The following is a 26,065-nucleotide window of genomic DNA, read 5'->3' on the forward strand; positions in this document are numbered from 1 at the left end:
ATGGGACACACACTTACCTCTTGTGGAGTTTTCTTATAATAATAGTTATCATACGAGCATCAAGGCAACCCCATTCGAAGCCCTCTACGGCCGTAAGTGTAGATCCCCTCTGTGCTGGGCTGAGGTGGGTGACACTCAGCTAGTTAGAGGAAGAGTTCCTGACAGCTCTCTCACTGGTCCGGAGATCATTCGAGAGACGACCGAGAAGATTGTACAGATACGTGAACGACTAAAAGCCGCTAGGGATCGACAGAAAAGCTACGCCGACAAACGCAGAACACCCTTGGAATTCCAGGTGGGAGATCGAGTCCTGTTGAAGGTCTCACCCTAGAACGGAACGATACGCTTTGGAAAGCGTGGAAAGCTGAACCCAAGGTACATAGGGCCTTTTGAGATTTTCGCCAGAATCGGCCCCGTAGCTTATAAACTCAACCTACCTCACGAACTAAGCAACATACACCCTACCTTCCACGTCTCGAACTTAAAGAAATGTCTGTCAGACGAGACACTCGTAATTCCCCTTGACGAGATTGAGGTCAATGAGAGCCTCAACTTCATGGAAGAGCCTGCGGAGATTATGGATCGGTAAGTAAAACGAACGAAACAAAGCCGTATCCCAATTGTGAAAGTTCGGTGGAATGCCAAACGAGGACCGGAATTCACTTGGGAGCGCGAAGACCAAATGAAACTCAAATACACCCATTCGCTTCGCGTAGTAGTACTGTAATTCTTATCTGTATGAATTCTAAATTTCGGGACGAAATTCCCCTAACGGGGGGGATGATGTGACAACCCCAAATATATTGCCGTTACAAACCCTACTTTCACTAACGGAATGCATCACTATATGTTATTTTCGGTAATGTTTGGAGTCATCAATAAACAAATATCTAGTTATTTATATGTTCCGATATTATCATAAGTAATTATAACTTGTAAATGTTAGCCCCGTTTAACTAAATAGAGTTATATTACTTTTCAACCACTTCACCCGGGTAAAAAGTTTTAACTCCGTTAAACTTTAGCATCGGGTAGCCGTGTATCGGGTGCGATACCCGAGACATATATAAACAAATGGACACTATAATTGAACTCTTTTACCACACCTTCACCTCTCTCTCACTACTTTCTCTCTCTAGACCCGAAATCAACCCCAAATCCGCGAATTTCCGGCACCCAAACGTAAGGACTCATTCCCTATCTTAGTCTAAACATACTTCATTGTATTTAGAGGCCAAAATCATAGAAAACAAGGACCAAAAAGGAGTTTACGGCCTAAGAAGCCCCTTAGGCCGTAAACACCTAAAAACTTGCCAAAAATCTCATTTTTCCTTCCTTTAAGCTTATGGACTAATTAAGACATATACCTAGGAGAGTTTGGACATTAAAACACAAGGATTTGAAGCTTAAAAAGGAGTTTACGGCCCAAGCTTATGCTTAGGCCGTAAACACCCCAAAAACCCTTGTTAAAAGCCCCAAAAACTCATCTAGGGTGTTTGGTAATTTAGTCTTGACACTAGGGAATGTTTAAATGCATTAAACAACTTCATTTGAGAACAAAAAGAGGAGTTTATGGCCAAGTCAAAGCTTGGGCCGTAAACACCCAAAATTTTATGTTAAACAAGTCCCAAAACTTATCTAAGGCATGTAAGGAATTTAGCTAAGGCCCTTGGATGCGTGTTGTACCATTAAACTTCTCATTTTGAGGCCAAAAGAAGAGTTTACGGCCAAGGATATTCTTGGGCCGTAAACTCCCCAATTTTCATGCCAAAATGTCCCAAAACTCCATCTAAGGCCTTCTAGAATTTATCTAAGGTGAATGAGAGTGTGTTGTACCATTTAAACATCCATTTTGAGGGATTAAATGGAGTTTACGGCCCAAGAACAAGTCTTGGCCGTAAACTCCCCAAAATGTCACAAAATGAGGGTTTAATCCCTCCATATTAGTTCAAGACACATACCATTAAATTAAGGAAGTGAAATAAGGCCTTAAACATGCATTTTGGAAGACCACATGAGTTTACGGCCAAGCCTAGGGGTCTTACGGCTGTAAACTCCCAAGGAGTGGCCTTTGGGCTGTAAAATCCAAGGGAGTGAGCTCATGGACCCTCCCGTAAATCCTTCTTAGCCTTAAACCACTCCCGGGAACCCCTTCTAGGCCCTAAAACCCCGAATGGATGCTAGAATGCCTCAATACTTAAACGGAAAGCATAAAATGATTAATTTCTTGTAAAACACATATTTTCATATGACATTAGGGTCCTAAAAGGTGTACACGTCATTATTTGGAACAAAACGCTCAACCAACACTTTTACCCGATTTACCCGATTCACCCGATTTACGCGAATTCAGGTGAGTTCATACCCCTTTAATGAACCTTTCAAATGTTTTATATGTTTTAGGGGGGAGATACAAGTTGAATATACATGTTTATGAAAAGTTATACAAGACAATTTTTCATATTACAGAATTAATCACATGTGATTCACTACCTGTAGTTCAAATCACATGTGATTTATCACTATGCCTTATAAATCAATCATTTGTTTTCAAAACTATTTTGAATAGACAAACAAGTTTTAAATGTCTCTTTTGTACAATACATTTATTAATAAATCTCTTTATGAAAATGTAATCACACTGATATATTTATATAAGTAAGAGTTGAAGGACTTAGGACCGACAACTCGCCTTATTTCCTGTTCTTGTCTGATTGTGGGCTTAGGGTAGTGGTTATCCATCCGACTGTCGTTGATTTCTTAGTTATATATCTCGTATATTAGTACGGATTATGAGTACTTCTTATTTCATTAGATGCCTAAATCACTAACCTGACTAGAACCACACACACTAAGTTAACTATAATAGGTATAGTTAAGGTCTCTATCCCTTGTTTTAACTACTACTCTACACTACTATAATTCTCTCTATTACGAAACTATACACTAATAAGAGAATACAATACAAGTTATACAAAAGACTACTCCACTATAATACATAAGATAACTCATTTACCCACTACGAGATACTCTATTCGCTACACACTACGCCCGAAGTTTTCCGATAGGAGGACGACACTATATGTATAGATCTATACGGGGCAGACGCTATTACATCCCGACTGATAACTTCAGTCCGAGCCGTACAGGTCCAGGGATGCCTTTACTCCATTACACTATACATGATCGGGAAGGTCATGGGGGTCCGCTATTACTCACACTATTGGCAACATACAAGAAATACACTATAACCATACTAAAACGCTAATCAAAAGATAAAGTTAATATCCCGAAGTAAACAAGTATCTAATACTAAAGGAAACTGCACCACTACTATTTACTTCAAGTATAACTTACCATACTGCTTTACTTATTGGTGAGTCACTATTATACTTCTACGATAAATGGTTTTCAAAGATGGAAATATCATATTTCTTAAAGGTTTTCACTTACTATACATTTCTGGAAAATATAGGATTTTCTAGGTTTTACCACTACTTATGACTGTAAACTTCAGCTTTCATACTAATGATTCTAATGCTTTTTATATAAGAACTCACACTAAACTCTTATGAACTCACCAGCTTTATGCTGATATTCTTTTCAAAACAACTTGTATCTTCAGGTCAAAGATAGACAGGTACGACTGCAGCATTTTTGGAGAAGATGGAGCATGCAAGACCCATCTCTTATTTTTGTTTACTTTTGGTGTTTGTCAAACATTACAAAACACACTTGTAAATACACTTACTATGTAAATGAAATGGTTGTATGTTCCTTGCTTTTACTATTATGCAATTGTGATGATACCGTACACTACGTCATCCACCCCAAAACGTATTCCGCCGTTATCGGTTTTGGGGTGTGACAAAATTACCACATACAACATATATATATATATATATATATATATATATATATATATATATCATATAACAACATGTGGTTGTATCAGATCCGTATCAACCCTCGGGTCCGTATCAACCCAAAATGATAGTATATAGTTGTCTTGGATCCGAATCAGCCCAGAGGTTCGTATCAACCCCAAGTCCGTAATGAATTTGAACCCATATAGCTCAATACAACAATCATGTAAGAACACATATAGAATCATACGGTAATATACATTTCTACTCATAAAATACACTTGGCCGACCTTGGTGCATTCGGCCAACTTAAGGTGGTAAGAAGACTCACCACACAGACAGGCGAAAAGATGAACTGGCATGCTGCTCCAAAACCCACACTACCGGTCACCTTTACGAACAACAATAACAAAAACATAGTCCACCGTTCAAATACCTAAAACACCCCTTGCTCAAACCCTAGTCAAAATCCAGGTCAAATTCAACTGAGTCGGTACGCACTCGCAGTTGACCAAGAATCGGGACACTGACCTCATACACTCAACGTACCCTTCGTTATGCCCTGCATACGAGGCTACTTGCCAACCTCCTAAATAAGTGCTTAATCCCTTAAGCACCTACGTCCAAAATTCATATCTAAATCACAAAAGATGTTTTAAACAATAAAGTTTCTAACTTTAGGGTCTATCATGGCTATTAACTCCTTAACTCAAAAAACCCTAGTCTCTTAACCTATTAAGACGGTCTAGCACTTGCATGGAGGGAAACTAGTGACCACGAACCCAACTTTATGACTTAACACCCCTTAAAACCTATGAACGGACAACTAAAACGCCTTGGAGTACCTTTTACTCACAAAGAAAAAGTTTGGGACCAAAAAGGAAACAACTTCAGCAAAAGCTAGATCCACAATATTTCTACATCAAGTTTGAAACTTTTTACCTCCACAAGGTGCACAAAGGGGATAAGATGATGGATCTAAAGCCTTGAGTGAAACACCACCACTTCATTGGTCTTCCTTCTACTCTAAAAGCTCTAAATGGAACCAAAAATGGCACAACAAACTTCACAATGCATAAACACTCTTTAGGGTTTTGAAATGAGGAAGGAGGCTGAGGATAAGAAGGTGCATGAGCCCATAAATGGGTTTAAATGGGGTCGAAACCATAAAATTTAGGGTTTGCACCCTGGCTGCATACACCCTGCTTGCCTGCGTACACACAACGTTCTATGGCACTTCAGAGTACGCACTGTGTACGAGGGTGTACGCCACGCGTACTCTAGAGAACTTCAAATTTACGAATTTTTTATTGGGGAATATACTTGAAATTTTAACATAACTCAAGGGTTAAAATGTATACCCGAAAATTAGATGTTACAACTCCCCCTCGCCCCCCCCACTTGAACTAGATTTCATCCTTGAAGTTTGTTGTCGTAAATAGATCTAGGTAGTGCTCTTGCATCTCCACCTCTACCTCCCATGTCCATTCGGACCCCTTTCGATGTTTTCGTTGGACCTTAACCAGTGACACTTCCTTGTTGCGTAGAACTGTCCTCTTCCGATCTAAATTCACCATCGATCTCTCCATATTATTCAGGCAATCATTGACCTGAATGTCATCCAAAGGAATAACTACGAACTCATCGGACATACACCTCCAAAGCTGAGACACATGGAAGGAGTTATGAATCTGGCTAAGCTCATCATGAAACTCCAACCGGTATGTGACCTTGCCCATCATGGTTGAAATCCTGAAAGGCCCAATGAATCTACGACCCAACTTTCCCCGCATCCTAAATCGGATGAAACCTTTCCAAGGCGACACCTTCAGAAGCACCAAGTCTCCCACCTTAAACTCGAGATCTGAACTATGCCGATATGCATAACTTTTCTTTCGGCTCTGTGCGACCCGGAACCTATCACGCACTTGCTGGATCAAATCTGTAGTCTTGAATAGAACCTCTATACTACCTATGACTCGATGCCTAACCTCCCCCCAAAAAATGGGAGTCCTACACTTCCTTCCATACAACATCTCTAATGGTGGTCGGCCAATACTAGCATGATAACTATTGTTGTAGAATAATTCAACCAATGGAAGGTAAGTATCCCAACCCCCTCCAAAATCCAACACACAAGCCTAAAGCATATCTTTAAGTTTCCAAATCTTCCTCTCGCTCTGACCATTGGTTTGATGGTGGTATGTTGTACTAAAGTGCAAATGAGTACCCAACTACTCATGAAACTTCCTCCAAAATCGGGAGGTGAAACGAACATCCTGGTTTGAAGTCACTGATATTGTGACAACCCAAAATTTTCATTCATACAAAACCTACAGTCAAGCACTTCAATTACAAGTTAAATACTTTTCTGCTAATTTTTAGCCGGTTTAAAGTCCGTTTGATTATTTTTAATAATTATTCTTGAAAAGAATGGATACAAGGAAGTAATTTCTAGGATATCGGGGTAACAATGGAACAATCAACACCTTAGATACGTGTTCACGGCCAAACAAAGAGGGTTTGGGCCATGAACTCTCTTACGGCAGCAAAGTCATGCCTTAGGCATGAGTTTACTCTCCATTCTTTCATTTCCCAACTACCAAACTCAAGAACTCTTACCATTCTCTCTCAAGTATCATCCCACTCTTTTCCCAATCTTCCGAAAATGTAAGTGTTTCTTAACTTGATTTGTTGATATAACCTAACATCTAGTTGTTATACACCATTTCATCCATTCATTCTTCATTTTCACTTAGATCTTCAAGTGTTCTTCAAAACACCAAGAACAAACACTAGTGTTCTTAGACCTTAAACACCCAATCAAGCTTCTATCTTGTAAGTACACTTATCCTAGCTTGTTGAGTGCTTGATTAATCTTGTTTAAACTTCGAAAATACCAAGAAATCATAAGATCAAAGGTGTTTACGGCCAAGGGATGTTCTTGGGCCGTAAACCCTTATAAGTGGGGTTAAATGAACCCTAGTCCCTTCCTAAGCTTTGGACACTACTCCAGATCACTTGCTTGAAGTGTTTAGGACCTTAAACACCAAAGAAACCATGTCCCCATAGAGTTTACGGCCGTAAACTCATAAGGAAATGGTCCTTAGGCCGTAAACTCAATAATGTGGTGATATTGTGCTCCTAATGCTTCCTAAGGATTAGACTTGAACATTGGATGCTCAATATTGACTTATAATACCTCAAAACACCAAATGGCACTTAGTACAATGAGTTTACAACCATAAACTCATGGGGGAAATGACCTTAGGTTGTAAACTCCATAAGGAGTGGTCCTTGGGCCATAAACTCCAATGCCATGCCATGCAACCTTTTGATGCAACCCTTTGGTACCTATAACACTTGAATCAAAGTGTTTCCATGTCCTAGGGTGTCTTAACTTAGCTAATTAGTTGTTAAATGACTAATTGGATACATATATGTTTTATTATATGTTAACTAGGATCATTGTGTGTGTTCAAGTCTTCACTTGACACCTAGCACCTTGACCAACACTTCCATACAAACCACTCACTACATGTGAGTTCATACTCCTTAATCAACCTTTTAAATGATTTTAAATGATTTTATCGGGGGAATACAAGTTGAATATCATAGTTATTATATCAATCACATATGATTAATAACTATCAATCGATGGATTTAATATACTTTCAAACTGTTTTACCAAACATATGACTTGAAACTGCTTATCAAACTATTTTACATGTTAAACTCTTTATCAAATTCACTTTTGTATACCAAACCATTCTTTTATAGTTTTCAAACTTATATATTGTTAAAACCATGTCTAGTACATATATAGTTATATATATAAGGTTTGAAGGACTTAGGACTGATAACTCACTTTACTTCCTGTTCCTTGTTTGGTTGTGGACTTAAAGTACCCGGTTGTTTGTCCGAGTGTCGTTGAATCCTTAGTTATATATTATGTATATATGTATATACATAAAGACTTTATCTCAGTTCAATACATCAAATCATCCAACAAGTCTACTAGTAAACTGTAATAGGTATAGTTTAGTGTTATACTACTTACTACATCTAGTCCAATGAAGCATACAAAGAGTCAGTTCATTCATGAGTCACTACTTACTATTATGAGAAACTATACAACTATACTATGATGAGAAACTATACAACGATACTATTATGAGAAACTATACAATGATACTATGATGAGAAACAATACATTCATTACACAAATACATACATTACATATACAAGTATACTATAACATAAATGTGATCCATTGTATCGGAGCATGTCTTCATTGCCATGGCCCGAGTTGTAACCAAAATCTCCTGGAGGGAGTGCATGAGTTTGCGTATAGATCTATACTGGATTGACTATCCTACTGTAACACCGTAAAAATTAAAACAATTTTTCGCATTTTCAAACACATTTTCACAAATTCATTCATTCATTAAATGTCATAATATCATGTCTTTTGTTTCACAAATATCTCCAAGATCAAGTAAATAAAATCCCATGTGTGTGTACGAATGATGGCGGCCCCTTCCCGCGATCATCACTGGTACCTGAAACACATAACACATAACACCGTAAGCATGAATGCTTAGTGAGTTCCCCAAAATACCACTCTAACACATAATAACCACTCGAGGTTGTAACTCTATTGACCCTCAGGTCTATGTGTCTCAGTGGGGCCCTCCAGCCCCAATTCTCTACGGGCCCTCTGGCCCTAACTCCATAGACCCGAAGGTCCTAACTTTGTAACTTTGGATCATGCATAACACATATCACAATAAATCATAGCACATAAATAACATGCAATTACACTGACATATAACTCTAAAATACTCTATCACATAACTCTGTTACCACACTAGGTAAACTATAGTGAGAAGACTCACCTCGGGTATCTCGGTAATCTCTGACTCGGTAACGTTGGTCTAACCTCCGCCTAATCATATAAAATAAATACTCTAATTATTATAACTCTCAAAGGCTAGACTATGTTCTCTTATGACACTCTCAGAAGGGTAAAAGACCATTTTACCACTCTCACAACCCAAAAGCCCCACAATAGACCATACCCTAAAAGTCAACTCAAAAGTCAACTTTCTGGGTTACGCTGCGCGTACCAGATGTGTACGTTGGGCATACCCGGCTGCCTCTCAGGATCAGGGAATGCCACCCAGTACGCGGCACGTACTGGGATTATGCCTGGCGTACTCCCCAGCTTCATCCCTTTAACTCTTTAGGTCTTAAACAGTTAAGACTCACGTCCAAATTCTAGATCCGACCAGATCTAAGCCTCTTAATCCATAAAGTTGATGACTTTATACCTTTGCATGGCTGGATAAGTCATCAACTCTCACAATGTTCCATCCTTTAACTCTAGAAGGCTTATTACACAAGTATGACCTCAAACTAACATCCAAGATGGCAACTTTATGGTTCTAAATCACAATACCACTGAAAAGGGACAGATCTCGGACCATGGAGCACTTTACATTCATAAAGTCTCCACCTTTGGGGTTTTATCCCTAGAAATGGCACATGCAACAACAATCAAAAGAAGAAGAAAGTTTTGAACTTTATACCTCCAAGTGTATCCCTTTTCTCTGGAGATCTCTGATTCAAAATGGCACCTCAAGCTTTAGCTTCCAAGAACTCCTTTCCTTCTCCTTCACTAAGTCACCAAAGCACAAAAAGCTCCAATCAGCACTCTCACACACTAAGGACGATGGGGACTCTCTTTTAGGGTTTCACTCACTGATATGGAGGCTAAGAAATGAGCCTTAGCACCCTTTAAATAGTGCACAAGACGGATTTAGGGTTTGCACCTAGGCCGGGTACGCCCGACGTAACTCTTGGTACGCCCGGCGTAACTCTTGGTACGCCCAGCGTACCTTGGCGACACCGTGTCCAATTTAAGCGCATGAGTACGTGCAGCGTACCCCTCTGCTACGCCCAACGTACTCACTTGCTAAAGAAAACTTCACTCAAGGATTAAACATGACCAATCCACAAAGAACAAGGATCAAAGAAGTATACCTGAATCTCGGGGTGTTACAATTTTCCCCCACTTGAACCAGACTTCGCCCCTGAAGTCTCATTCCTCGAACAACTCTGGATGTTGCCCTCGCATCTCCGACTCTGAATCCCAAGTCATCTCAGACCCCTTCTGATGTTCCCACTGAACCAAAACCAGAGGCACTTCCTTGTTCCTCAAAACCTTGGTCTTCCGATCCCTGATCGCCACCGGTCTCTCAGCATAATTTAGACTCGCATCCACCTGAATATCCCCCAATGGCACCACTGCCGACTCATCTGCTATACATTTTCGTGACTGCGACACGTGAAAGGTGTCATGAATCTGACCCAACTCTGTAGGTAGCTCCAAGCGATACGCTACCCTGCCCACCCTTGCGATCACTCTAAACGACCCAATATAACGGGGTCCCAGCTTGCCCCTCTTCTTGAATCGGATCACTCCTTTCCAAGGAGATACCTTCAGGAGCACCAAATCACCGACCTGAAATTCAAGCTCAGATCGTCGCCTATCAGCATAACTCTTCTAGCGACTCTGAGCGGTCAACAACCTCTGCCTGACCTGTTGGATCTGCTCTGACGTCTGAAGCACTATCTCCGTACTACTCATCACACGTTGCCCCAGTTCTCCCCAACAAATGGGAGTCCGACACCTCCTCCCATACAACAGCTCAAAGGGTGGCATACCAATGCTCGAATGATGGTTGTTGTTGTAGGAAAACTCCGCCAAGGGTAAGTATGTGTCCCAACTCCTACCGAAGTCCAACATACATGCCCAGAGCATATCCTCGAGCGTCTGGATCGTCCGCTCACTTTGTCCGTCGGTCTGGGGGTGGTACGCGGTACTGAAATGCAGTCTAGTACCCAATTCCTCATGGAATTTCTTCCAGAATCTAGAGGTGAAACGCACATCTCGGTCCGACACAATCGAGATCGGCACTCCATGCCGTGCTACTACTTCCCTCACATACATCTCTTCCAACCTCTCTGCGGAAGAGCTCTCTCTAATAGCGAGGAAATGAGCGCACTTCGTCAACCGGTCTACAATCACCCAAATTGCATCTACGCCCCTCGCAGTCCTCGGTAATTTGGTGATAGAGTCCATGGCAATCTGTTCCCACTTCCACTCAGGAATCTCTAACGGTTGCAACTTGTCGTGCGGTCTCTGGTGCTTGGCCTTAACCCTGCGACAGGTTAGGCACCTCTCCAGGAACCATGCAACGTCCCTCTTCATACAGGGCCACCAATACTCCCTTTTTAGGTCCAAATACATCTTAGTGGCCCCGGGATGGATCGAGAACTTCGATCGATGAGACTTTTCCATCAAAAGGGTACACGTTCCGCCCACATGCAGCACCCAAATCCGACCCTGAAACGTCATAAGCCCCCGACCAACGGTAACGAACTCCGATACTTGCCCGATAACCCGCTCTTCTGGTTTTCTGGTCTAACGGCCTCGGTCTAAGCTCCTCGAATGGTGTCCAACACCGGAGTCATCACTGTCAATCTCATACAAATGTCACGCATCGAAACACTCTCTGCCCTACGACTCAAGGCATCGGACACCACATTGGCTTTCCCCGGGTGGTACAGGATCTCGCAATCATAATCCTTTACCACATCCAGCCATTTCCTCTGCCGCATATTCAGGTTGGGCTGATCCATAGAGTACTTCAGGATCTTGTGATCTGTGTATATGGTACACCGGACCCCATACAGATAGTGATGCCAGATCTTAAGGGCGAACACTACTGCCCCCAACTCTAAATCATGGGTAGGATACCTCGCCTCATGAGGCTTCAGCTGCCTCGATGCATACGCTATCACATGGCCTCTCTGCATAAGTACTGCTCCCAACCCTGATATCGACGCGTCACAATATACCACAAAATCCTCCATTCCCTCCGGAAGGGCTAACACCGGGGCTTCGCATAATCTCTAGCGAAGTGTCTCGAAAGAGGCCTACTGCTCTGGACCCCAAGCAAAAACTACACCCTTCCGGGTCAACATAGTGAGTAGCACAATGGTCTTGGAGAAATCCCTGATAAATCTCCGATAATAGCCTGCCAACCCTAGAAAACTCCTGATCTCCGTGGGTAACCTCGGCACCTCCCAACTCATCACCGCCTCAATTTTGGCCGGGTCGACCAATATCCTTTTCTGGTTAATGAGATATCCCAGGAACTGGACCTCTCGTAACCAGAAATCACACTTGGAGAACTTGGCATAAAGCCTCTCCGATCTCAAAACCCCTAGGATCTCCCTCAGATGCTCCTCATGCTGCTCTCTAGATCTCGAATACACCAAAATGTCGTAGATGAATACGATCACCGAGCAATCCAACATCGGTCTGCACACCCTGTTCATGAGATTCATGTACACCGCTGGTGCATTGGTGAGCCCGAAGGGGATCACCACGAACTCTTAATGCCCGTAACGAGTCCTAAACGCTGTCTTCTGGATATCCTCATCTCGCACCCTCACCTGATGATATCCAGACCTCATGTCGATCTTGGAAAACCAAGAGGCTCCCTGTAACTGATCGAACAAATTATCAATCCTCGGCAACGGGTAACGGTTGTTGACCATCAATTTGTTCAACTCCCGGTAATCAATACACATCCGGTGTGAACCATCCTTTTTCTTGACAAAAAGGAGAGGAGCTCCCCATGACGAACTACTCGGCCGAATAAACTACTTTCCCAGCAGCTCTTGAAGCTGCGAGGATAACTCCTGCATCTCTGGAGGCGCAAGGCGATAGGGCGCCTTGGCGATGGGTGCGACCCCCGGAACCAAATCGATACTGAACTCCACCTGCCTCATAGGAGGTACGCCCGACAACTTCTCCGGAAATGCATCCGAGAACTCACGCACTATCGGAACCTCTCCCACAGACCTCGGTCTCTCCATCTCAACCCTTGCGTCCATCACATATGCTATGAATCCCTTACATCCCTGCTGAAGACTCTGCCTCGCCCTGGCGACTGAGCAAAATGCTGAACCAGAACGTGTACCGTCGCCATACACCGTAAGAACTCCCCCACTAGGGTCTCGCATGGTCATCAACTATCGCTTGCAGTCGATGATCGCTCCAAATCTGCTCAACCAGTCCATGCCCACGATGACACAGACATCCCCCATCGCAATAGGGACCAAATCTATCGGAAACTCAACCCCGAAAATCTCAAGTGCACAACCACGAATCACCTCGGTGGCATACACTGCTCTCTCATCCGCTATGGAAACTCTCAGAGATCGACTCAACGCCTCTCGACTAATACTGATGTGTCGGCTAAAGGCCGACGATACAAAAGATCGACTCGCACCCGAGTCAAATAACACTAGAGAAGGTACAGAATTCACAAGGAAAGTACCTACGCATAACATAATATAATCACAAAATCACAAAATACAAAAGAATACATGAAAGAGTACATACCGGCCACGACATCGGGCGCTGCGCGGACCTCCTCCGCAGTCAACTGGAAGGGTCTCCCGCGTGCCTTCGGTGCCTCAACCTTCACAGGCTGAACATTCACAGCTCTCATCGCAGCAGGGGCTGATCCCGGAAATGCTCCCTGCGCTGACCCCCGCAACTATGGACACTCTGCCTTCAGGTGTACAGTTTGGTTGCAATGAAAATGGATTGAAAAACTCTTGGGGAAATCCTTGGCCATGTGCTTCTCCTTACCACACTTGTAGCAAGACCCTGCTCTGCATATCCCATCGTGGCTCTTGCCGCACTTGCCACAAGTACGGCCCTTCTGGTTCCTAGATCTCGAATCAGCGGGTTTGGCCCGCTTGGCTGACAGCTGAGATTGAGCCGGCCGCCGATCCTTTCCTTGAGACTTAGCCTCCTCCCTGGCTTGGGTCTCCAGCTCTATCTCCCTCTTCCAGGCATTTTCCTAAAGCTCGGCAAACATCCAGTACGTTGAGTTCGCCACGAACTCACGTATATCCCTCCTCAGAATGATCAAATATCGACTCATATGTGCCTGCTCAGAGGACACGTACTCTGGGCAGAACATCGCCCGCTCATGGAACATCCTCGTAATTACCATAACAGACTCAGTACCCTTCTTGAGGATCAGAATCTCCTGGGCCAAACGCTCCCACTCCACCTGGGTAACGTACTTATCTCGGAACATAGAGGTGAACCTCTCCCAGGTCACCGTAGCAAGCTCAACAGATGTAAAGTGCGCAGTCACAAACTTCCACCAGTCCTGAGCAAGTAAAGAAACACCCCTCTATGTCTAAAATCCATCTCATCGCCACGATCGGGTCCTGGGTCCCGTCAAACTCCGGTGGTTTTGTGTTGCTGAACTCTCGGAACACCAACGCATCACCACCCTGTGGCCTAGTCGCAACATTAGTTGCAGTGGCCGCAGCGACAACAGCCTCAGAAAGAGCAGCGTATCTCTTATCAAATGTCTCTATCAGCGTGGTCTTGATAGACCCGAACATCTCTGGTATCTCTGCCTTGATGGCCGCAGCCACCTCCTCCTGGATGATCCTACAGATCTCCTCATCACTTGAACTGCTGGTCCCTGGTGTGTGGCGCATCCCAACCATGATCTCCCTCTCTCTAAAATACAACACAAGAATAATTATCAGGGACTCAATCGAGTATGCTCACACTCGATTATTCCACCCTACTTGTCCCTTGGTACTCCGAAGTTTCTTACTTGGGCTATGCACTGACCCAGTGTCTTCAGTACTATGGGCCCAATACTACCGTCCACACCGCATCAGCATTCACCCCAAGTCCTCCTCCTAGAGTCCCAAGTCCCAAGCACTCTACTCTGTCTAATCATATGATACTAGCAAGCAGATCTCTCACAACCTCCTCGGTGCTACCTAAACACTCTAAAGTATTCCTAGTAGCAAGACTCCTAGATTCAGGCATCACATATCAGGCCACTCTACTCTATCATGCATAGCTCATCATATAACATATCACATAATAACTTATAACACTTATAGTAATGGTATTTTGGGAAATCACCGTTCGGGTGCTGGCTGTTCGTACACATGGCTCTACTTTGTTTTTCTCGTAAGTTCTTCTTTTGAAAACATGTTTTATTATCAAAATTTCCTCAAATCCTCGGTTTGAGTTCAGATACGCCCGAAGGTGCACCCGAATCCCTCAAACCAAGGCTCTGATACCAAATTGTAACACCGTAAAAATTAAAACAATTTTTTGCATTTTCAAACACATTTTCACAAATTCATTCATTCATTAAATGTCATAGTATCATGTCTTTTGTTTCACAAATATCTCCCAAGATCAAGTAAATAAAATCCCATGTGAGTGTACGAATCATGTCGGCGGCTTCCCGCGATCATCACTGGTACCTGAAAAACATAACACATAAGACTGTAAGCATAAATGCTTAGTGAGTTCCCCAAAATACCACTTTAACACATAATAGCCACTCGAGGCTGTAACTCTGTTGACCCTCAAGTCTATGTGTCTTAGTGGGGCCCTCCAGCCCCAACTCTCTACAGGCCCTTTGGCCCTAACTCTATGGACCCGAAGGTCCTAACTCTGTAACTCTGGATCATGCATAACACATATCACAATAAATCATAGCACATAAATAACATGCAATTACACTGACATATAACTCTAAAATACTCTATCACATAACTCTGTTACCACACTAGATAAAGTATAGTGAGAAGACTCACCTCGGGTATCTCGGTAATCTCTGACTCGGTAAGGCTGGTCTAACCTCCGCCTAATCATATCAAATAAACACTCTAATTATTATAACTCTCAAAGGCTAGACTATGTTCTCTTATGACACTCTCAGAAGGGTAAAAGACCATTTTACCCCTCTCACAACCCAAAAGCCCCACAATAGACCATACCCTAAAAGTTAACTCAAAAGTCAACTTTTCGAGTTACGCTGCGCGTACCAGATGTGTACGCTGGGCGTACCCGGCTGCCTCTCAGGATCAGGGAACGCCACCCAGTACGCGGCACGTACTGGGATTACGCCCGGCGTACTCCCCAGCTTCATCCCTTTAACTCTTTAGGTCTTAAACAGTTAAGACTCACATCCAAATTCTAGATCCGACCAGATCTAAGCCTCTTAATCCATAAAGTTGATGACTTTATGCCTTTGCATGGCTAGATAAGTCATCAACTCTCACAATGTTCCATCCTTTAGCTCTAGAAGGCTTATTACACAAGCATGACCTCAAACTAACATCCAAGATGGCAACTTTATGGTTCTAAATCACTAATACCAGTGAAAAGGGACAGATCTCGGACCATGGAGCACTTTACATTCATAAAGTCTCCACCTTTGGGGTTTTAGCCCTAGAAATGGCACATGCAACAACAATCAAAAGAAGAGGAAAGTTTTGAACTTTATTCCTCCAAGTGTCTCCCTTTTCTCTGTAGATCTCAGATCTAAAATGGCATCTCAAGCTTTAGCTTCCAAGAACTCCTTTCCTTCTCCTTCACTAAGTCACCAAAGCACAAAAAGCTCCAATCAACACTCTCACACACTAAGGACAATAGGGGCTCTCTTTTAGGGTTTCACTCACTGATATGGAGGCTAAGAAATGAGCCTTAGCACCCTTTAAATAGTGCACAAGACGGATTTAGGGTTTGCACCTGGGCCGGGTACGCCTGGCGTAACTCTTGGTACACCCAGCGTACCTTGGCGACACCGCGTCCAATTTAAGCGCATGAGTACGCGCAACGTACCCCTATGGTACGCCCAACGTACTTACTTGCTAAAGAAAACTTCACTCAAGGATTAAACATGACTAATCCACAAAGAACAAGGATGAAAGAAGTATACCTGAATCTCGAGGTGTTACACCTACACCTTGCTGCTAGCTACAGTGGGACCTGCAGGTCTTCGGGTGCCAAATGTCATTTCTTTTGAGGACTTACATTGTCATGTTCATATTCGATAGTATGGTACAATTAATCACACAATACCTTGTTATAAATACAGTTTAAGGTAGTTAGTACATCAGTAGTTATTATAATACAACACTACAGTACTACATTAATTTACCCTTTACATTTATTTGGTGATCACTTCACTTAAACATTAATGTACAAACTATATTTTGATAATGATAGTTACACTTGGGAAAATTATACACTTTTACTAGAAACAAACATACATAACAGTTGTGCCTTGGTAGAAGGCTACTTTTAGCAGAAAATATAGGATTTTCTAGGAGTTACAAACACTTACAAACATTCACATACTTTTACTACAAACGTTTACAATCTGGTACTTCAAACACTGTTTCAAACATTTTGATACAATCATAGACACTTAAATACTTATGAACTCACCAGCTTTAATGTTGATAAACTCTTTCATAATAACTTGTATTCTCAGGTCATCAGTAGACAGGTACCGATGCCACCTTTTGAGAAGATGGAGCGCATACAAGACTCATCTTTTATTTTGATTCATATTTTGTTATCTTATAAACCACAGAACACACTTGTATTAAAATTATATATTTGATGCAATGGATGATGTTGTTTACTGGTTTACTATTATATTGTGTTGTGATACTTTACATGACGTCCTCCGCCCCATAACGTTTCCGCCGTTCTTGGTTTTGGGGTGTGACGGATTGGTATCAGAGCATCATTTATAGTGAATCTAGTATATCAACCCATAAAAGATATACTAACTATAAACACAATGGGATTAAAACACTCTAACCAAGAGTCTATACTTTTAAATAATAAAATATTTAACTAAGTATACAAGCGTGCATTCATACTAAAATCAGTGTCACAATGACAAATACAAAAGTATTACGATTGTTGAATATCACAAGTAAGCTCGGGGATGTACGGTCAGTCCTGGGAGTGGCATAGCCTAATCAAGTATGCTGGTTGGAGGAATGATTAGCATATACCCAAGAATGGTTGTGATATGGCAACAAGTCTAAAAACTTACCAACACTACTACAGTGAAAACACTTGAACAGAACATAAGCCTAAAATACTATAGGAGTATTTGTGTTACTATAATTACTTATTTGAGAACTAAAAAGGTCGATATCAAGTAGGTCAATAGTTGTTAAGTGAATACACTAAGGCTATATGAAATTTAGGTGTTATAGACTTAGAATCTGTGATCTTTGCTTTACTTCCTGTTCCTTGTTTGGTTGTGGATTTGGAGTTCGGGTCACTTATTCGAAGGTCTATCCTGCTTTGATTTCATATAACTGGTATACACTATACAAGTATTGACATAACTGCTAAAGATCATTTTATAATTATCTTAGGTAGTACGCCTATTTATATAAGATTCCTATACCCCTTTTCTCGCGTAGATATCATGGCTGGATTCCATCATCATGGCGACCCATACTTTCCACCCCACGGCAATGTTGGATGGCTTGAAGAAGAGCCTGAAGATGAGCATCAAATCCCTTTAGATGATCATCATGCAGAAGGCTTCTCGGATGGATCTGAATCCGAGCCCGAAGTCAACAACCTACCCCAATTAGGTCAAACCCCAATTAACAAACCCCGACAAGCGTTTCAGGGTCCCACACCCTTGTAGGCAACAAACTTGAATCGCTGGAGCGATGAACAGGGTCAACCCTTACCCTACAACGGGGACCAAAGCTTCTACGACATAAGCGAGGGTGGCTCGGCTGACCGAGCCCTACCCGTCATGGTCTGTAGGATTGATCGGAATGTCGAAAAACGTCGGGTAGCCATCGACCGAGTCGTGGTGATTGATGCCAACTCTGGTGTCAACACGGTCCGCATTCGCCATCTCGAAGAGGATATGGAAAGAACCAAGAGTACCAATGAGACTCTGCAGCAACAACTAGCTGCCTCCCGAGCTGAAGTCATAGAACTTCGAGTTCGCCAGAGGGCTCATGAACGACACCTTCAAGAAGTGGTTCGTCAGATGGAAGACCTTAGGGTTCGCCCAAGGAATTCCCATCGTCGTTAGATGATGTCTAGTACATATGTTCTTTTGATTAAGGAATATCCTTTCGTATTTGTGCTCTATGAAGCACTTGTCTGTAAAATATTCCTATCTTCCAGTACACTATCTAGTCTACTAAGTTGTCAAACATTTTCCCTCATATGATTTGATGTAAGTCCTACTGCTAGGTTATTTTTCCTGAACTCATTTACATCAGTACTACCAGCAATATTGACAGTTATCTAATCTGTTGGAAAAATCTGTACTCTTGTGTTTCCCTACTCTCTTGCTATACTGCTATTTCAAAACATACACTCATTCAACAAATGGACTATGGCGATTTAGCCCATGGAACACTCTCACTATGCTTACAATTGACTCTAACTATTCCAATCATATTTATAAACTTATAATTGAAGGATGCCTCCTCGCAAATCAACAAGGCGTAATCCTCCACCACCACCTCCTTCAGCAATCGATAAGGCAACTCTGAATGTTGCAGTAGCCGTGGCAATGGCAACTTTCATGGCTCAGTATCACTCCACCGGTGCCAGTGGAGGTGGAATGCCGGTTCACTCTACTCAAGGTGAAATCCTTGTGCGCTCGAGAGAGTGCTCCTACAAGGACTTCACTAACTGCAAGCCAAAGTCCTTTAAGGGGACTAGAGGAGTCATTGCCCTCTCGTAATGGCTTGAAAAGACGGAGTAAATCTTTGAGATTTGCTCCTGCCCTGCCGCGAGCAAAGTTAAATTTGTTACGTGCACTTTCGAGGAGAAAGCCCTGACATGGTGGAATGGCCATGTCAAGTAACTAACTCTCATAGTGGCAAACGGCATGGGATGGGAAACTTTGAAAGACCTTATGTGTGACAACCCGAAGTTCGTACCATCGCCGAAAGTCGTTTCCATCTATAAAATTCGTCCTTTTCAAATCATTTCCGCTTACGTTTTTAAAATTAAGTCATTTATTCCGAGACTTCTATTATGACTTAATTAGTATCCAAACCCATTAGAAACTCAAGAAAATACCCCAATATGATAATTAGATAAATTTTAGAAATTGTCCCGCCGGATTACGACAACTTAATAGGGTGCGGCCAAAAGCCCCGTTTAATGTCGGTATCGGGTAGAATTCCACCGTGTCCCGAACATAGGACTTATTTAAGGCTCAAAAGACTTCATTTGAAGCTTTTCCTCTCTCTCACTACTCTCTCTCTCTCTAACCTCTCTCCTCTAACTCAAGATTAAGGTCTAAAAACATCAAATTCAAGCCCCAAATCTTCAAGGTAACCACCCTAACTCCTAGTATAGCATCTTAGACCTTCAAATTCGAGTTCAAATCATGGTTTAGGACCCAAATCGTGTGTTTACGGCCCTAGAACACCCTTGGGCCGTGAACACATATAAAAAGGGTTTTTATGCCTTAAAACCCTTCCAAAACACCATTGAGGCTTAGATATGACTTATAGAATTATGGAATTGGACTTGGAACACCTTGAACATCAATTTAGAGGAGTAAACATGAGTTTACTGGCCAAGAACATGCTTGGGCCGTAAACTCATTAACATGGAGAGTAAACTCCTTCCAAGGTGTTAAATTGCCACTTACACACCTCCTAAGCCTTGAACAAAAATCTAGAAGCAATCACAAACGAATTAGGAGCCTAAAACATGAGGAAAACAACCCCCTAAGGAGTTTAAAGGCATAAGGTGGAGTCTTGGGCTGTAAACTCCTAAAACCATGTCTAATGGTGCCCAAATTTTACCCCTAGACTTGTAAAATAGCTTGAATTCGCATGTGATAAATTAAGGACCACCAAAACAATAAGGATTTAGTGTGAGGGGGAGTTTACAGCCAGAAAATCCAAGTTTACTGTCGTAAACTCCAATAAATGATCCATATGTGAGATAAATCCATTCCAATGGCCTAGATGTGATCCTAGCTAATTTGTCCAATTGATTCAAAGCCATTTTGCACCATAGAACACCCCACCATGAGTTTACGGTCGTAAACTCATGGGGAATGGGACTTAGGGCCGAAAACTCTAGTATGAGTTTACTCTTGAAGAGTAAACTCCATATCCAAGCCTTATGTGTCCTCAAATGCCACTCGGGTCCCTCCAAACGCTTGTAATGAAGTGTTTTCGCATCTAGAAGTGTTTGTCCCCAACAAATAAATAATTCAAGTCCTAATTAGATACAAATGTGTATCTTTTCATAATACATAGGAATCTTGTGCGTTCGCAAACCCATAACTGACGTTTAGGATTCAAACTGACGCGTTCCTTAACCGGTGAGTTCATACCCCTACCCTTTTTCAAATGTTTTCAGGGGGGGATACAAGAAAAAGTACAAGGAAATCTTGTACTCAAACTTATTTTTTCCAGTTTAAATGTCTATATTTTGTATGTTTTAATATCGAAAACCGTGTTTATCAAATAGTTCGAATTACGAAGTTAGCTTTCAGACTAATCATAGATTTCTTGATAAAATGTTACAATCTAAATTATATTTCATAATCTATGAATAATTCATACTAATCATCAATTAGAACTAATACGAATACGAATACGAAAGTACAACTAGGAACAGATTGAATATGAAAGTATAACTAGGAATAGAACAAATAAGAATACTAATGTAATAATGCGAATACGAATGCGAATACGAATATGAATACGAATAGGATTAGGATTAGGAGTAGGAATACGAATATGAATGCGAATACAAATACGAATACAAATAGTATTAGGAGTATGAATAGGGATACGAATACGATTGCGAATGCGAATATGAATACGAATACGAATAGTATTAGGAGTAGGAATAGGGATACGAATACGACTGCGAATACGAATGCGAATACGAATAGGATTAGGATTAGGAGTAGGAATACGAATACGAATGCGAATACGAATACGAATAGGACTACAAATATAAATACGAATACAAATATAAAATATAAATATGAATGTGATTAAGAATAGAAATACGAATACGAAGGCACGCATCTAGGTACATTCAAGTGTAACACCATTAGGATATCAGAATACATAGCTAATATAACAAGTACGAAAGGTAATCAAACATTACATCGAAATTCAATAACTAAACTTACTTTTAGGAAAATATAGGATTTTCCTGGGATAACAATTGTACATAACCAGAATTGTGAAATAAATCAGTTAATCAAACTTTACATATAAGAAAATATAGGATTTTCTTGGATAAAAATCTTTTCGGAAAACCAAAGGAAACTTGTACATTTTCAGAAAACAAATATCTTATGAACTCACCAGCTTTATGCTGATTTTCAAACTGCTTGTATTCTCAGGTCAACATTAGACATGTACATCGCCACCTTTCGGAGAAGACGGAGCGTTAGAAGACTCATCTTGGTTTTTGTTCATATGATATATGTATATGACACTTGTATAACTTTTCTTTCAAACAGATGTAAACAATTCTATGTAATGTAATGTTTTGTGTTTACTGTGTTACTATGTACATTAGATTTGATACTCAACGTGGAGTCCGCCCTGGAAATGTTTCCGCCTTCGGTTTTCGGGGTCTGACAGATTGGTATCAGAGCCCTTGTTTATAGCGAACTAGTATACCAAACCTTACATGGTATAAAACTATAAACACTCATGGGCCTAAGTGCTCTGAACTAAAAGTATACCTCAAATATAAGTATTTTCAAAAGTATACAAGTATAGCCAACCATCGAAATCCATTACTACAAGTAGAACAAAACATAAGTAAATGGGTGTTGTACTTTGTGGTTAAATCTGGGTAGTTATGTAGTCGTGTCTAGGATCAATATAGCCTGGCCAACTATATTCATTCGAGACACGGCCAACATGTGCTTGGGAGTGACTGTGGTGTGCGGCATGCCTAAAACTTACCCAATACCCAAACAATGTGTCGTCGTTGCAGCAAGACAAGAAATACTATGGGAGTATTTCTCAAGCCAAATCCGTTATAGAAATCCTCATCCCAGCGTTGCTCTTCAATCATTCCTTTAGCGATAATTTATCTGTTTTGATAACTCCTTCCTGCTTTATCGCTTAATAGAATACTATGTCTGTCATAAAGAGATATCCCTTGTATCATATCTCTTGATTCAATTCGGAGGACTTACCATCCTCTCTATCCTAATCTTATTAGATCAAGATGCCTCCAAGATAGAGACCCAGCTCAAAGACCAACAACAATCCTCCTCCACCACCACCTTCTCTTCAAATCGATCTGGTAACACTTCAGACTATTTTTACTACCGCAGTGACAACAGCCATATCGCAGACGAACCCCGGTGGTTCAGGAGATGGTCCCCAACCTCAAAACCAGGAAGGTAGCCAGGGACACTGAAAGGAGTGTTCCTATAAAGACTTTATGAATGCCAGACCCACGTTCTTCGATGGCATAGAAGTTGTCATTGCTCTAACTAGGTGGTTAGAGAAGATCGAATCTATCTTCGAGATCTGTGCTTGTTCAGAATCCGACAAGGTGAAGTTTACCGCCTGCACTCTCACCAATAAAGCTCTGACTTCGTGGAACGGCCGAGTCAAATCCCTAACTCTACCTGTAGCCAATGCTATGGGTTGGGAAGTTATGAAGGAACTTCTGCACGCAGAGTATTGCCCTCAGGGTGAAATTTAGAAGCTGTAGCATGAACTCTGGAACCTGAAGATGAAAGGTTCCGATATCGCCACCTACACATCCAAATTTGATGACTTAGCTCTTCTCTGTCCGGGATTGGTTACCCCTGAGAGCAAAAAGATTTAGAGGTTCATCTGGGGATTAACCCAGCCAACCAAAGGGAACGTTTTAGCTGCGAACCTGGATACATACGACAACGCCAAATGCCTAGCGCAAATCTTGATCGACCATAGTGAGGGTGTAGAGGAAGCAGCCACCACTCTTGAGCCGACAGAAAGAAGTGGTGAGAAAAGAAAGTTTTGGGAGGCGGGGGAGCAATGTCAGCCTTCACAAGAGTTCTCGAAGAAACAACAGATGGTGGCGGTCCATGCTGCCACTACCCCTGCTATTGTTTCTTTCGTAGGTTTCCCAGCCCAAGCACCTATCATCGGATATGTCAGTGTTCTCCCGTGGTGTAACCAGTGCAGTTACCACCACTACATCCCCGGTCCTTGTCATGTGAAATTTTGCAAAAATTATGGCCAAGAGGGTCACCTAGCGTGGAATTGCAGAATACCAACAAATCAAGCTTCCAGAGCGGGTATCAGTTAGGCTTGTTATAGTTGCGGTAAAGTCGGGCATTATAAGAGAAACGGCCCTAATGCAGCAACAACTGGCAACACTGGAAGAGTCCTAGCTATTGGACAAGGTGAGACAGTCGCCGGTCCCGCAGTTGCCTCAGGTATATTCCTCTTCGACAACCTTTCTACTAGCAATCCTTTTTCAATTCTAGTCCTGAAAGATAAAGTATTACCTATTCATTCGAACCTCTTCATAAACAGAGTCCTCAATTACTAACCGAAACGTCCTCCATCAAGATAGCCAACAATGAGAAAGATGGCGTGTTACATTCTAAAACGCGCATCCCAAGGAACATAGAACTTTTCGAAATCCTCATTAGGATTGATTCCGTAGCCTACAAACTCCGACTACCCTCAGGATTTAGCAGCATCCATCCAGTATCCCACGTCTCTGTCCTTAAGGTGTATCTACCCGATGAAACCCTAGAAATTCCTTCGATAAGACCAAAATCAACGAAAGTTTGAACCCCATGGTAGAACCAATCGAAACTATAGATCGAAAGAACAAACGTACGAACCAAAGTCATATCTCAACAGTGAAGATTCGCCGGAAAGCAACACTAGAACTCGAATTCACTTGAGAGCGCAAAAATCCAACAAAGTAGAAGTATCTGTATTTATTTTCGAATCCATACATTGTATCTAGAGTTTGAATTTCGGGACGAAATTACCTCTAACGGGGGGATAATGTGACATCCCGAAGTTCGTACCATCGCCGAAAGTCGTTTCCGTCTATAAAATTCGTCCTTTTCAAATCATTTCCGCTTACGTTTTTAAAATTAAGTCATTTATTCCGAGACTTCTATTATGAGTTAATTAGTATCCAAACCCATTAGAAACTTAAGAAAACACCCCAATATGATAATTAGATAAATTTTAGAAATTGTCCCGCCGGATTACGACAACTTAATCGGGTGCGACCAAAGGCCCCATTTATTGTCGGTATCGGGTAGAATTCCACTGTGTCCCGAACTTAGGACCTATTTAAGGCTCAAAAGACTTCATTTGAATCATTTACTCTCTCTCTCTCTCTCTAACCTCTCTCCTTTAACTCAAGATTAAGGTCTAAAAACATCAAATTCAAGCCCCAAATCTTCAAGGTAACCACCCTAACTCCTAGTATAGCATCTTAGACCTTCAAATTCGAGTTCAAATCATGGATTCAGACCTAAATCATGTGTTTACAGACCTGGAACACCCTTGGGCTGTGAACACATATAAAAGGCGTTTTTATGCTTTAAAACCCTTCCAAAAAACCATTGAGGCTTAGATATGACTTATAGAATTATGGAATTGGAATTGGAACACCTTGAACATCAACTTAGAGGAGTAAACATGAGTTTACTAGCCAAGAACATGCTTGGGCCGTAAACTCATTAACATGGAGAGTAAACTCCTTCTAAGGTGTTAAATTGCCACTTACACACTTCCTAAGCCTTGAACAAAAATCAAGAAGCAATAACAAATGAATTAGGAGCCTAAAACATGAGGAAAAAAATCCCCTAAGGAGTTCACAACCATAAGGTGGAGTCTTGGGTCGTAAACTCCTAAAACCATGTCAAATGGTGCACAAATTTTACCCCTAGACTTGTAAAATAGCTTGAAATCACATGTGATTAATTAAGGACCACCAAAACAATAAGGATTTAGTGTGAGGGGAGTTTACGGCTGTAAACTCCAAGTTTACTGCCGTAAACTCCAATAAATGATCCATATGTTAGATAAATCCATTCCAATGCCCTAGATGTGATCCTAGCTAATTTGTCCAGTTGATTCGAAGCCATTTTGCACCATAGAACACCCCACCATGAGTTTACGGCCGTAAACTCATGGGGAATGGGACTTAGGGCCGAAAACTCTAGTATGAGTTTACTCTTGATGAGTAAACTCCATATCCAAGCCTTATGTGTCCTCAAATGCCACTTGGGTCCCTC

Source organism: Lactuca saligna, chromosome 4, assembly GCF_052625555.1.
Source record: "Lactuca saligna cultivar CGN05327 chromosome 4, ASM5262555v1, whole genome shotgun sequence".
Classification (NCBI taxonomy): Eukaryota; Viridiplantae; Streptophyta; class Magnoliopsida; order Asterales; family Asteraceae; genus Lactuca; species Lactuca saligna.